The sequence below is a fragment of the Staurois parvus genome, unplaced genomic scaffold, assembly GCF_062004578.1.
Source record: "Staurois parvus isolate SC_StPar_1 unplaced genomic scaffold, SC_StPar_1.0 ptg001091l, whole genome shotgun sequence".
In the NCBI taxonomy this organism is placed as follows: domain Eukaryota; kingdom Metazoa; phylum Chordata; class Amphibia; order Anura; family Ranidae; genus Staurois; species Staurois parvus.
The window spans coordinates 792,657-805,298 of record NW_028318887.1 but is presented as its reverse complement, the minus strand read 5'-3'; the positions used below and the strand labels follow the sequence as shown (position 1 = coordinate 805,298).

The 12,642-nt window shown below is 41.4% G+C and overlaps 1 long non-coding RNA gene across 1 annotated transcript; it reads left to right on the top strand.

Annotated features, from left to right (window-relative positions):
* Window positions 1-3,977: 3,977 nt before the first annotated feature.
* LOC149440326 (uncharacterized) lies at window positions 3,978-9,974 on the top strand. Its single transcript, XR_016307674.1, has 3 exons — window positions 3,978-4,154; window positions 8,339-8,600; window positions 9,502-9,974. It is a non-coding gene; the product is annotated as an uncharacterized LOC149440326 (long non-coding RNA).
* The last annotated feature ends 2,668 nt before the right edge of the window (window positions 9,975-12,642 follow it).

Sequence of the window (12,642 nt, the reverse complement as noted above, 5' to 3'; positions counted from 1 at the left end):
CCAGCAGGCTTGTACTGTGTAACCCACAGTCAGGTGTACATACAAGGGGTCCCAAGATAGCGATTATCGTCCAAACGTAATGACATCACCACGCTCTATTCCTACTAGTTACATAACGCTAACACGTGACTTCTTCAGGGCTATAGAGCTGGTGACCACGGACACCTTTTATAGGAAGTCCGCACCTGAATCGGATCATTAGGCAGAGCACAGTGGCCATTTTCACATGGATTTTCTACATATACAAGAAGCATTTAAAACTGCATGATAACGATCTCAAATTATTGCAATATTTGGACAGACACTGACCCTATGGTCATACTGCATATACAACCCTTAATTCACACACACATATATATACCGGTATATAAATATACATATATAGATGAATATGAATACACATGATTGAAAAAAACCGCATTAATACATAGATTATAGCGCCCATTTTCCCATAGATTATACACATACATTGAAGGAACCTCACCCAGCAGCACATAGGTATCATAGTACCTATGTGCACATAGACATCCAATGTGCACATCCAATGTGCTTGGATGTCTATGTACACATAGACATCCAAGTACCTAGAGATAACAGCCATCCCAACCAAACATTACCCTTAGCCCAGGTATCACCCCCCATACTATATATAACAATTACCTCATGGATGCATATTTACTTATACTATAATATTAATGTAAGCTTAAAGAGAGATAATTCAAATGAGAGATTATATAGAGGAATTTAAAGGGTCACACACTTACTTAATAATCACTGATGAAACAATTGATATCAAATTCTATATTTAATCCTAAAGGTGCTAAGGTATCCATATTGTAAATCCAACGAGACTCAGCCTGTTCATGGAACACCTGTGCATTCCCGTGTAGCCACTGTGTCTCGATTGACATCAATGGGACTGCCTGCAGGGGGATGCACAGAACACCTGAGCATCCTTGTGCAGCTAAACACAACCTCGCTGTAGTATGTTCTGTTTGAACAAGGTCTTAGGTCTTGTTTACACTTGTGGTTGGGGGGCAGCAAAATACGCAGTTAAACTGCATTCCTGCTGTCCGTCAACCGCCCCCCTTAAGCTGCAATAGGCAGCAAGCAGAGGTGTTTACATGTTGTGGCAGCTGTGCTTTGCATTGCGCCCTTGGAAAAGTTGACTCAACTTACAGTGATGCAGCCTACTGATCACTACACATTCAAGTCAATGGGGAAGCGCCACAAATGCTCTGCAGCTGCATGCAATTCAGCACATTTGTTGCAAAAATGAGGTTAAATCAGATAGCGAAGAGGTGTCGACTCACTTCCTCACCACCTGTCAGTGGCATTTAGATGCATGTCTAAATCTACCCTTACTAGGTTTTTAAAAACATTTTTTACAATTTTTTTTTTACAGGTATATTTTTATTTTTAATTTTTTTTAACATTTTCTTTTTTTGGGGTGTGGGGGGCTTTGGAGACACATCAGGTGTCTTTTTTGAGACAGAGAAAGGCCTGAAGACAGTCCCTTTCTCTGCAGCCTGAACTGTACTGTAGATGAATCACTAGGAGTCTTACAGAGACTCCTATTCATTCACGAACTGACATAGTTAACACTGTTCACTATGCTTGATTCACAAACTGAAACATATTAAACAAAGTTTGCTACATGTCAGTGATGAAGGAACAGAGTGATTGCTACTGGTCACTTTGTTCATTCAGGAAAGAAAAGGGGCTGGTAAACACCAGCCCCCCCCCCCCTGCTCTCCATCCTGACAGTCAGCGATCTGCCAGGCAGCAGCTGCAGTCGGCAGGAGGGGGTGGAGCTAATGCCAGCTAGCAGGGCTGCATGGGGGGGGGGCTGCAGGGGATCTGTAGGGGGGCACTGAAGGGGGGGTTCAGAGCTACAGGAATTATCCCTTTAGTCTATGCAATTGCAGGCAAGAGAGGCAGAGGAGGAAAGCTGGTAAATGAAGAGCCACAGGGAATCATGCTGGCTGGGTGGCAGGGGGGTAATTGGCTAGTGCTGTGGGTGGTGCAGGAAAGGGACGGGGGGGGATTACAGTGGCAGGGATTAACCCTTTAGGCTGTGGCTCCCATGCAATTGCTGGCAGGAGAGGCAGAAGAGGGAAACCAGTAATTGCAGATCCACAGGGTTGAGGATTGGTGCTGGGGGGGGTGAAGGAAAGGGGTACTAAGGGTGGGGGGACATCTTAGAAGCTAGAGACAGGAAAGTGGAGGAGAGGAAGCAGCAGGTGAGAGGCAGAGAATGAGAGACAGGTGGGGAGGTGTATCATATTTTAGGTTAATAGCTCTGTTCAGCTGCTAATTAGCCACTAATCAGAGCTATTGGTTTGTTCAGTGGAATCTGAAGTTATCATGAGCTTATACGTAGCAGAAAGAGGAAGCTGGAAGCAGTGCTGTAGGTCAGTACAGTGTAACGACTTGACAGCGAATGGGTTAAAGCAAGATTATTTTTGTGTTTTGGATCAATGCTTGTAAAATAGCTAGGAAAAATATCAAAATATATGCCCCCTTTGCTTTTTTCTATTGTTTAAAATCCACTGTGCAAGCATTGCAGGAGGGCATGGCTCTCTAAAGTGGGTGCTGCTGGACAATGAATACATGCCAGACTGGCTACTATGATATGGGGTCTGAGCTCTACTCATTAATGCACAAAAGGTAAGTGACTAAGAGTTGCCAGAGTTATCGCAGCTTTACTGACAGTTTAATATTTGTTCACTGATTTATGCCTGAAAGTGGGTTTTGGGATAGTCAGATGCCTGTCCAGAACTCATGGTAAGAACAGGCATTTAGAAATGTCATGCCGCTATCCAGTATAGAAACACACATAATTCTACAGTGGCTGAGCTTATTTGTGCCACATAGGACCTGCTATGAATGTTCAATGTAAATGTTCAGTTCAACCCCAAAGGGTTAATGTGTCTGTCAAGAGTTGCTCTCAGAAATAAGGGTCAATACAGATCTTGGACATCTAACGGGATGCACGGCAGCACAGTGGCTAAATGGTTAGCACTTCTGCCTGGCAGTACTAGGATCGTTGGTTTGAATCCCAGCCACTGCACCTCCTGCCTGGAGTTTGCTTGTTCTGCCTGCGTGGGTTCCTCCGGGTACTCCGGTTTCCTCCCACACTCCAAAGACATGCTGGTAGGTTAATTGGATCCTGTCTAAATTGGCCCTTGTATATGAATGTGAGTTAGGGACCTTAGATTGTATGCCCCTTGAGGGTTAGGGACTGATGTGAATGTACAATATATATGTAAAGACCTGTGTAAATTGACAGCGCTATATAAGTACCTGAAATAAATGAAGACATGATAAACAAGAGAGAGCGCTTGGAGATCCTAGTGCAACTAACGTTTTTATTGTAGACAGAACTTTATGTTACAGATATGGATGTTTGATACAGCTGATGATTTTAACAATAAGGCCTTGTGCATAATTTGCTCTTCTGAACGGTTTTCTCTATGGACAGTAGAAAAGCAGTATTAAAAAACCCTCCTAAAGCCATGTTTTTCAAACATGTTTAGAGATGTTTACATAAGTTCAGGTGTATCAAGCTTTTGGGTATTCATTCATTTCATTGGCCAGAATAGTTATTTATTCTGGCCATTGAAATGAACACCTAGCGTTTAGATGTGTATAGCTGAGTTTACATGTGTTTAGACATGTGGGGCTTTTTCTGCCCAAAAGCTCCTCTCTTGGATGCGATTTTGGTGCATTCAGATTACTGCCCCTAAATGCCCCTGTTCAGTGGCAGAACTACCTACCAGGGTTGCAAAGGTCGCATTTGCGACTGGGTCCTGTCGTTCTGCCACTGTGGGAGCACCCCAGGATGGCAGGAAGGCTTCTGCAGAACTTGTCAAAGCTTCCCATAGCACCTCCAGTCACATCGGCAGCCCATAAATGGCAAGCGATGCTGGAACCAATGAAACTGCCATGTTGATTTCATTCACTATCACTTGTGTTCCTTGCCCTCCTGGCTTTCCCGCAGTCACAACCCACTCCACAGAGCTCTCCTAGGTCCTGGTGGCTGTATTTACTGAAGAAAGAGGGATTCCACCCCTCCCCGTGTGTCTCGGCTCAGCCATGCCCCCTCCCTGTGTGTAGCAGAGAATGCCCGGGACTGCACGGAGGTTCAGGAGGTCTGTTTTTCTGTGCTGTAATGCAGATGCCTCATGTGAAGGTGGGAGGAGGGGTGGGTGCATGGAAATGGCTGGGGGTCTGTAGTGCTATAGTGTCTGCATGGGGTTAGAACGTTCTGGCATTATTGCAGAGCTATAGTTCTCCCTTCTGCTTGCAGACTCCATAGTGCTACAGCCTCTTAGCCCACATCACTGTAGTCAGCTTGGGAATGGAATGCAGCACCTTATAGGAAGGGAGTGGAGGGGGATCTGACACCAACTATGGGGCTTACTTTTGTGACAACAATGATGGGTGTTATTTTAGTTGCTGATGGCAAAGATGGCACATATTCCACTCTGACAGCTGCCATAGTGCTTACTATAGATGCAAACAGGCTCCCTGCACCCACCTGCCAGGAGAACACAATAGCTCTGAGGGTGGGATTCCCCCATCAACACTGACTGTGTTGATGGGGGAATCCAGTGATTTTCTTTCAAATAAATAATCTATGGCTGGCTTTAAGTTGATCATACACTACACAATCCGATTATACAATCAGCTGTAGATCTACCAACAACTAAATTGTGTAAGAGACAGCTTATTTAATACAAATGCAATGCATTTTATAGATGTTGCTTTGCTTTACATTGTTTTTGTAAGTCTAAGGAGATTGTACAATCAGATTGTGTAGTGTATGGCCACCTTAAGCCCCTGCCTGGGAGAAACACACCGAAGGAACGGGAGAAGGTCTGTTCCTACAGTCTGGCTTTGTAAGTTTGAACTGATTGCAATAAAGTTTGTTGGATATTAAACAAATAAGTTTCAGCTTAAACGTCATGTTGTCTTCCCTCTTCCAAGTGCAATTTTGGTGTTCAGAAAAGTTCTGTTTTTTTTAAATTATATTTTTCCCAAAGCTTGTGTCTTAAAGTGTATCTAAAGTTCGTTGTTACATGTTGTAAGCAGGGAGGCTTTTTATTGTAGAAGAGACATGCATTAAACTACACCTTCTTTCTTGCTCACAGAAATCCCTGGAATGTAAGCTGAGCTGCGCATGCACAGCTCAGCTTAAACGGTCGGGCCGATCCTACAGTATGTGCCGGGATGATTAGCTCTTGCAAATTCAGAAATGTAAAAATGATTGTGTTGAGTCTAAAATTCTTACTTGTGGTACAGCCCTCTAAGCATATTTTATGGGTACAAGAATGATTTTGTTTTATTCAACTATGCCCCAATAAGCCCCTCTCACTGTTAACTCAATTTGACCACATCCACTGTTCAGTGCAGCGCAAAGTTGTCCCAGGTCTTATACAATCCTATAGTGTATACTACAAAAAACAATTCTACACCACTAAAGTGTTTTCTGGTTTGGCTTGAAAAAAAGATGACAACCCTAGCCTGGAGGGAAGAGCCCTGGGTACAGGGGGCCCTTCATAGTTTCTTGCACCGGGGCCCTGAAGTTTCTAGTTACGCCTCTGCCCATGCCTCTAAATGCTTGGATGGACACAGGCTAAAATAGAGGGGTGTTTAGGGGCAGAAAAAATGTCAAATGCCTGTAAAACAGGTGTTTGACAGCTGCAGTGCGCATGAGACCTAAATGACTATTGAGGATTGTATGTGGTTTCCACCTTCACCATTAATCTTATGCTTTTGAGGTACACAGGAATCCAGCTGTTAAGACCAACATTATAGAGTGTTCTTAGTCCCAATGATAGAGTTGTCAATATTATTTTTCTAACAAGCCTGGACCTGCAGGCTTACATTGGTAGGAATGTGACACACAGTTGTTACTATATAGCCAAGTGCATATTACTACCAGTACTTTCAGTCAGTTTCAAATACTTGACTATCAAGACCCTTTGGGCCATCCTGATATCATTATACAACCTGCCACGTATCTGAGATAATGAGGGTGGCCTCTCTTACACCTCTTGGGCCTAGGCACCCCCTGGGTGGTGCGACAGGTGCAGTTAGGGTGTTGGAGTAGTATGAGTACCTGTGATGCATAACCAGATATACCAGAACTTGGGTGTGCTGGTGCAGAGAAGACAGGAGACAGCAACTAGGACACTTAAGAACAACAGGCCATGAAGCAGGAGAGTGATATAACCCAGGAACAGCAACAGTTGGGCACCAAAGCATCAGATAAATAGAGGTGGCACAGTTAACCTCCGTAGCGGTAATCCCGAGTGTAGCTCGGGGTAAAATTTCTATACCAAGAGCGGTAACCCCGAGCTACACTCGGGCTTACCATGCGGCGTTGCTCTGGGGGTCCCTGCAGCACTTACCTTGTCCTTTGCTCCCGCGATGTGTCCCCTGCAGCGTCCCCGGCCATCTCCTCCGGCTGATGCCGGCATCCGGCTTCTGTGTTCCAGTCCCTGTGACGTCGGGACGTACGGGAAATTTTAAATTTTTAAAAAATGTCATTTTTGCTGTCATTGCTGTTTCAATGCATTTCACATATATTTTGTCCCTACTGCTTTGTCCTGTGCCCTGCCTGCATTTTGAATGTTCTTTCTGCCTGGAAACTTAGAAAAGTCCATGGCGTCCAAAAAGCGTCCCTTTACGTCAAAAGCGGTTTTAGAACAGCGATAGTAAATCAGAACCACTTGCAGAATTGAGTGATAATGATTCGTGGGGAAATTCGTCATCAGACACTGAAAAATTCGTCATCAGACACTCAGCGATGTGCGAATTTGCCTCTGTATTTTAAATATCAGTGTTTTTGGTTTGATTATATTATTGAATTAAATTTATTATTATTATATTATTATTTTTTATGATTGTTTATTAAATTATAATTTATGATTTCGTGTTTCAAATTTTATCATATCCGGAATGTTTAATAGACTCTTGTTCGTACAGATTTCAGTGAGTTATTCCTAAAAATTACAGCCTACAATAAAAAACTACATATTTCCATGCAAAAAAATGGTACCGCTTTCAGCACAAAAAATCGGAAAGAATCATACCGCCAAGGAGGTTAAGGGAAGCACAGTACAGACATGAGTGAGTTGTGGGGTACAACCTTTGCCTGTGATATACGCCACTAGTAGCTTGGAGTTTTATAGAGGTGCTTTCTGAATTGTGGGAAATCCTTCTAGTTAAATGTTTCTCTGGCTTTTTCCCACTTTTGCCAGCATGTTTGGGGACTGATCACGTTTACCAAATGGGGCAGTTTTAAACACCCATTGCAAACATACCCCAAGGTTATTTAAGGAGGTAGATAGGCCTCCTGGAGAAGCTGTGTGCTATTAGGCTGTGGTGTGGCATACTATATGCTGACTGTGACAGTGCTTGGTCCCCCATCTGGCTGCAGGTTGCTTGCCCAGCATTCTCTGTGGTCTCAACTACAAAAAAACAAACATGTGGCTGGGACTTTGTAGGGATCATTAAAAGTAAACTAATACTAACAAAATTCTAAAATCACAGTCAGTCTTTATTTAACAAACATTAAACACTTGTCATGGCTGATCAGAGTACATTTTGTACAGTCCTTAAACAATACCTTGTACACCAATATACCACTACTTTACTGCTATTATTACATGATATACAAGCGTGTCTTGCTTTAACGTAACATAATTTGTATTGGGTGTCGCTGTTTCCATATTTTCTGGAACTACAGCATGGAAACAACCAGTAGCTGTCACTGTTAGCACAGACATAATACAAAGTACTGGTGATTGCTGTTGTTAATAATGTTGTTACCTGTTATCTTCCACTTGCCCAAATATTAATTTTACAACCCTGCGTTAGACTTTTGTGTGCCATTCTTCCCACCTGAGTACCAACCACTTGACCCCACCAACAATTATTCTGTGGGAAATGTATGACCTACAGTATATACATACACTATATTAACCACTTAACCTAAGGAAGGTTTAACCCCCTTCATGACTAGAGCATTTTTTATTCTCTTCAGCATTGTGCTACTTTAACTGGTAATTATGCTGTCATGGAACACTGTACGCAAATTACTTTTATATAATTATTTATTTATTTTTACACAAAAGTAAAGCTTTCTTTTGGTGGTATTTGATCACTACTGGGTTTTTTTTGCACTATAATTTTTATTATATAAAGTAAAAAAGACTGAAAAAGCTTGGAAACAAAACAATATTTTCTACTTTCTGTTATAAAACATATTCAATAAAAAAAATAAAAAAACAAAAATTCCTCATAAAGTTTAATCTCTGCTTTGCAGGGGGAAAACAGTCAGATTGTTGTTCCTAGCACTCTGTGTGTGATTGGACACAGCCGTTCCCAGAACTCTGTGTGTGACTGGACACAGCCGATCAGCTGACTTCAGCAAAAATCAGCTGCCAAACTTGTACTGGCTCTGAAGACGGTATAGCCTTTGAAATGCGTAAGACAGCTAAGATCCTGGTGAAATTCTCCTGTGATCTGGATTATGCTAAATCTTATGGATTACTGGCTACAGATGTGCTGATATATTCACATGGTTTGTAAGTATATTTTATTGTGGGCTAGTAATAAATTACTAATAAATGAGCATGGGACAATGCACTAGGCTGGTGCACCCTCTTTTGTTTATGTTTTATAGTTTGTTTCAGGATTTCCCCTGTCCTCAGAGGGAACCCAGGCTTGAAGTATTATTCCTGCCCTGTGTTGTGCAGCAGATATTTATGAAGAACTGTTAGCAGACTATCACACTCATGTGCAGGAGGTGATCTGTTTTGTAGACATAGTTCTGTGTTTTGTTATTGGACACAGCCTATCAGCTGACTTTAGCAAAAATTATTGACTGAAATCAACTGTCAAACTTGTGCTGTGTTCGATCACCGCACGGGTTGGCAGGGGGCGCTCATGCAAGTGCCTGCAGATCTGGAAGAGGGCAGTCAACTATATATACGTGAGTGTGCCGCTCCACCACAGTACATGTACAGCAGCGGGGTGGGAAGTGGTTAAATATAGCTATTCACAAAAAATAATCAGGATACTATCATGAAACAAGACTGTATAGTTATGCAGCTTACGTTTGAGTCTCTCTCTCATTCTCTCTCTCTCATTTTCTATGTTCCAATATGGATGAAAGTAATACATTTCTAGTGAGCATTGTTATGTACTCAATACTAAACCAATTGTCAACAATTTTCAACCAAGGCCATAGGGAATTTCACATGCAATTTGGACATACATCCTCAATGCATGAGTTGCAATTTTTATAAAATGTGGGTTACTAGGACATTGAGAAATATATGTGTACACTACTTACATTACCTATAGTGCCTATGCATGGTACAAAATGTTCTGTACATGGTTACAAGCAAATGGGATATGTGACAGTAATGAACTAGCTACCTCCCAAAAAACATGAGGACAAGAACAATTGCTTTCTTTTCCCAGGTGACTCGAGAAGTCTGATCATTAATAGAAGATGACACAAGTGTATCGAGCAAGAGTAACAGTTGACCTGCCTCTGTATTCTAAAATGAAGAGAAGATTGAAATGCTAAAGCTGTAGCCAACACATCCTGTCAAAAAAAAGTTCATGCTAATTCCCTAATGTCAAGCTTCATTTACTCATTGTCTTAGCTTTGTTTCCACAAATTAAATTCCACAATTTTAAGACTCTGATTATAGTAAATAAATATATATATCAGAAAGTAATGCTTTCATGCTCACATTTCTTGAATTACAAATTGACATAGCCCAATATATTATTTCAATTTAACTTATCTCTCCTTAAAGCATATCTAAATGCCAAAACAACAGTTTAACATTTTTCAGATTAGACATGTGATGGCTGCATTACTTTTAATTTTGTTAGTGTCCATGTATACTGTGAGCTGAAAATAAATCACAAACAGCCTTATCTTTCTTGTGTGACCTAGTAGTCCCATCAATACAACATGTAATAGAGATGAACAAAAGCAAATATTTTTGAGGTCCAGCTCATGTGAGAATCATGACTGCTTTCAAAGATAAAGTGTAGACATGAAAGGACAAGAAATGCTATTCATTGGATTACCAGGTGAAAATAAAGGAAAAAACACCTAAAAAATATGCAACCACTGGCTGGTAAAGCTTAGTACACACGATCAAAAAATCATACAAATAATACCTCTTTCAAAGTGATCCTACGATAATCTGATCATTATTATACAGTTTTCATCTGAAATTATTCGAAGGGAGAAGCGTGAAAACTTGTACAATACCAAATCGTACAATTTTCATTTAACCAGTACAGATTGCGTCTGAAAATACAATACATTACTTTCACATTTTTAATCTGTCATAAAAGTTTTTTTATAACTATAGTAACCTGTTCACTTTCAATATAAGATTAACATGCAAAAAAAAAGAAAGAAGATCATTTGTCCAATAGATCTCATTGTGTATACGGGGCTTAAGCTGCAATATATTGCATATTATAGTTTTTGAATTTAGTTATGATAGATTAAATGTATCTATACCTCATTAACTAGTACAAAACCTAATTATTGTAATAGTTTTTAGTTGTTTTGTGAGATGGGGAAACAGCTTTCATTGTTTGAACACTGATTGAAGTAAATTAAAAACATTCTGACTGACATTCTGCAGTTTAGCCACAGGATGTCACTGTTTTTTCTAACACAGCCTCAGACTGCATAGAGATTTCTATATTCATGAAGGGGTGGGGTTTTACACTTGGAGAGTGAACAGGAAAAGGAGAGGAGAGCAGCTATGCTTGAGAGAGAGAAGGGGGGCTGTGTGATCTGAGAATCCGATGCCATCCAGATGTGAGGACAGCCCTCCGTGATCAGAAATTCAGTCGAGTGAAGCTGATGGTGTTCAAGACGCTAACCCTGTTCAAAGAAAGGAAGATTGCTGCCAGGAAGCTGATGGGAAGCTGAGGAACTAAGCAATATATATACTGTGGTATTGCATGCTTAGTGGAGAGACATTTCATGTTCTGTTCAGAGTCACCAGCGGATGCAAAGCAGACCCGGGTTGGTAAGATCGTGCACGCACCTCATTTCAGTGTTGGCACCTATAGGACTGAGACAGGCCTATAGTTAGTTAGTTAGGGTCTCTGTTTGTGTCAGGCCACAAGTGTTGTTACTGATTATTGGAAGGACTCCACAACTTAAAGTGACATTTCACATTGGAGAGCTGATAAAATCCTACAAACTCAATCCAGACTGGCGTTTTGCTAAGAAGGAATACTCAGGCACATGCTACAGGACCAGTTATGGGAGAGGGAATACTATAGATTTGTGTAAGATTGTAAGCTGTTGTGCTGCACTGCAGGCTAGCCCATACCATACACCCATACACTGATTCTTGTTCTTTTAGGGTAATAACAGGTAAGTGTGGCAGCTTAATTGTGCCCGCCAGTAGGTAAATTACTACACTTTCTACCTTCATCCATCAGAAGGCGCCGTGCTGTGCAGCACAAGGGTCTCAGGCTTTGGGCTGGGTGTATGTAAATTTATTGTATGTTTCCAGCATTTGTGGTTGTGTTTATTTGCCACATCTAAGTAAAATTCTGTTGTGGCAAAAGCTGGCATTGAGGTTGCTTTCCTCGTTCGTGACTTCACTGTATCCTGGGGAGTCCACCCCGGTACACGGCTTACAGTTTTACAGTCACAGCTCTTTGTCTTTGGAAATTAAAGAATAATTTTTTGACAAAAATATTAAATGCACAATTTTTTGCAGGTAAAAAAAAGTGTATTTATTATTTTTGTCTGCAGCAGCCTGGAAAGCATTGCACCAGAGATTAGTAGATCACTGATGCCATGTAGGTCTCCTGCAGACCTGTCAGAATATCTGCCTGCCGTACGTGATGTGAAAAGCAAGCAGATATTTTTTATTTTTTTAAGATTTTACTATGACCAAAGTAGTACAATGTTACCATAGTAACATTGTACTACTTTGGGGAAGTGATCAGTATTTTTTTCTTTTTTATTTTTACACAAATTGCTTATAGCAAAGAATTACTTTGCTATAAGCAAGCATTTACCTGAATGACATCGATTCATTCAGGTTTTTTTTTTTTTTCTTTTTTGTGCTTAGCTGTGATTTGGCCACAGCTAATCACATGACATGTGCATGTGACCTGCTGTGACCATTCACAGCTAGGCACTAGCATACAATGGATGGCATGAATGAAGCCATCCATTGTATACAACTGTCATGTGGCCTGCTGTGATTGGTCACAGCAGGTCACATGGTACCGGCAACGGGGGCCGATACTCAGATCTGTCATCGGCCGTGTCCGAGGTACATGACCGCTGACAGATCGCGCCGCTGCGCGGCTCTGCAACCGTGCAAACTGCTCATGTGCGGGAGGACGCCAAATGGCGTACACCCTGGAAAGCTACATTATTTTTGCGGCCGCCAAACAGCTATAAGCCGGGCGGCTAATGGTTAAGTAAACTAAAACAACATAATAGACATATACATATTACCTAGGTTTTTGGGAACTATTTTAACCACTTTACAACTGCGCTATAGCCGAATGAAGGCTACAGTGCGGTTGTCCAGTTCTGGGAGGGCGTCATAT